Below are 3,446 nucleotides of genomic sequence, written 5' to 3'. Positions count from 1 at the left end.
TGTATGACTCATTTTGAAGGCTAAATCTACTTATGTACACTTGTAGCATCTTTCAAAATACAAGTTTACTAATTTAATACAAATCTTCTAATTTTCATGAAAATAAATCACTTAATACCAAATTACAATTTAACACAACAATAATAAAATACCTTAAAAACATAATTAATAATTTATATAAGAGAGATTTTTTATTAGTCCAATGTGGTCCAATGGTTAGGTGGGGAGGCTTGGTTCTCACATGTCTTGTGGTCCAATCTTAAACTAGACTATATACGCTTGAGCAGTTACTATATACGCTTGAGCAATAACTATATACACTTGAGAACTGCTCTGGGTACAATTTTTTAGTTGAAAAAAAAAAATTAATATATATATATAATTAATAATTATTATTGTTAAACTCTATTCTAATAAAAGTATCCTCCATTAATTAAAAAAAATTAAGAAAGGAAAAGAGTTAACTGCCATAAAATAATGATGTAAAAGCTATATATTATAAAGAGATTAGGTAATAATTATTATTGTTAAAAACCTATTCTTGTAACCAAGAATCATCCATTGATTAAAAAAAACATTAAAAAAAGAGTAGGAGGTTAGAACCAAATTGACAAAAGGTGCTAAAGTGCTAAAGTGAAGGAAAGATACGCAATTGACAAAAGTGGTGCAACCATAAAGGTAATTATGGTAGTGTAACAAACCTTGACAAATTGAAGAAAAAAACTTTATGGTAGTGTAACAAACCTTTGACAAATTGAAGAAAAAAACGTAATAAAGAGAAAAAAAAAAAAAAGTAGTGAAGAAGAGAGACGCAATTGACAAAGGTGCTACTGACGAGATGAAAGCAAGTTAACAAAGAAAAAGGTAACGAGATGCAACTATAATATATATCTAGTTAGAAGATGATGGTAATGACACGAAACACTTATTAATTCAATGTCAATGAAATAAAAAGAGATGTCACGTGACCGATTATTGGGCGAGATGCAGACTTTTGCAAATATATGTTTATTTTTTAGTGGTAAATTTTAAGATTACGTAGGAGTGGGATTTTTAAAAGTTTTCAGTGAAGGAGCGAATTTTTATATTTTGATGTATATATGTCAACAAAAGCATGTAGAATGATAAAATAGATATAAAAAGCATGAAAACATGGATTGAATCATATAACATCAATTATCTAGAAGTTATAATCTTCATCAACCACGTCCACAAGTTAGTAACATACAACATATTGAGTCTCATGATTCATCAATCTTAAAGTTTCAAGCTTTCAAAATTCAATATATAACATTTATCATCATTGATCACCAAAGTTGTACTTGTAAGCTAAGTGTAACCATTATAACAAAGAATATCTAACATGAAATAAAATGTTATAAAATGAAATGAAATGAAATAACTTTCACGAAGCATCATATTCATAATTCATTACCAATGAGTTATAATTGCCAACTTCAAACTTCAAAGTTAAATTGTCATACATTGTTTACAAAAAATATCATACTAAATGTGAAAGAGTCAACAGTTATAAAAACTACAAGAAACTAGAAAAGACAAGTAAATCTATTATCTATTGCTAGTGCTTTGGCCTCTTGCCCACGAGAAATGTCTAATTTCTTTGTCTTGTTGGAAAATCACGATCTTTGTCATTAATATCACCATCTAAGCATTAACATAAGATAGAAAAAACATAGCATGTCAAGTCAAGATTTTGTTTGAGTGATAGGTACATTTTTAGTAGGGCCATGATATAAGAGTTTGGCAACCAATGTCACTAACATCAAGGTACATAGAGGGATTGGTGCTCTTGATTAAATATGAGTTCCATACCCTAATACATGACAAAATCCAATGGAAACATTGCAATCCCCCCAATCCCGAAATCCTAAAAAACTGATAAGTTTACTAGATTTTAAATGAGATCTAAAATTCTACTTTCTCCATATGAAATCCAATGAGGTCGGAACCACTCTCAAACATTGTGAGCCATTTCATGGTAATGATAAAAATTTAAGTAAAAGGATGAAAATGAAGATTAAGGAGAATGTCACTTTTACTTTAAGAATTTAACATTACCATGAATTGCATATCAATACTAGGGCCATAGGCTTGATCATTAAGGTGCCCCACTCAAAAATTTATTTGTTTCTTGGAACAAAAATTGCATTTGGAATGTTACTGTAAAAAGTAAATTGCAAAAAAGGTTAGGGAGAGAAAATTTCGCTCTCAAGTTCGCTCCAAAAACTCACTCCCAAAGGGAGTGCAATTCAAGGGGCACTCCCCCACAACCCTGGTTAATCCTAATAGTCTTACTATTATCATTAAATGATTTTGTCACTCGTGTTATTACTCGTCAAAGACACTAGTCAACATAGTATTTCATGGTAGCGATGACTTGTCTTTTTTATGAGAGATTTTTCGACGTAAATCACCAGAAATTTCATTTGTCGACGTGTTTCGAACCAACCAGTGTGCTTCATCGTTAGGACAAGTTGAAGAATCAGATCTAGCTTAGCATCTTAAATAGTTAGATCAGAAATTACAACACTATATTGTCTAACGGCTAAATTTGGCCGAAAAACGGTTAGATGGACTGGATTAGGGGCAAAATCCATATTTAAATAAATAATTAATTAATTAAAATAAAAGTAAAGGGACCATTTAATAAACTTATAGTTATAAATATATATTAAAATAAATTAATTAAATAAAATTAATAGTTAAAAAAGTTATTACATATATAAATATTAGAGTAATTAATAGTTAGTTATAAAATTGTTAAATATATAAATATTAGAGTAATATAGTTAGTTATATTTTATTAAAATACGAGTTAAATGGACATATTATAAACTTAAAAATAAATAAAATTAAATAAATAAAGACAACATCATTTCTGTTGATCGCTCTTCTTCACAGCTCGAAGGTGATTTACAAGCATCTGAAAATGGTCCATCCCCGGGCTCTTTCCTTAGCGTTTCAGGTTCGGACTGTTTTCAAAAACTTTGTTTGACCTGCGCTCTTCAAGGGTGCAGAACTGTGTCTTGGATTTGATGACAGGCATATCCAGCCAGATCTGCGCAAACAATGTAAGTGCATTCCTCCCTCAGCATCTTACTGAAGATGGCTACGCCTTCGATTCGATGGCAGGTGTGTCTACCCAGATCTGCATGGATGGTGAAGGCTCGGACCTCTCCCGGCTTAATAATAATAATAAAAATAATAACAATAAGCCTATTAATAATAATAATAACAATGGGATATTGATAGTAATGATAGTATTGATAGTATTTACACTATTAGTAAACATTATTAATAATAATGATAATATTAATGATGTTAATAATAATATTATTATTATTAATAGTGACATTAATAATAATTGTATTAACAAAATATTAATAATGATGATAATAGTAATGTTAATAATAATAATAATAACA

This window comes from Pinus tabuliformis, chromosome 7 (assembly GCF_031772625.1).
Source record: "Pinus tabuliformis cultivar Carrire ecotype Pingquan chromosome 7, CPIR1, whole genome shotgun sequence".
In the NCBI taxonomy this organism is placed as follows: Eukaryota; Viridiplantae; Streptophyta; class Pinopsida; order Pinales; family Pinaceae; genus Pinus; species Pinus tabuliformis.
Note: the sequence above shows the minus strand (reverse complement) of the source record.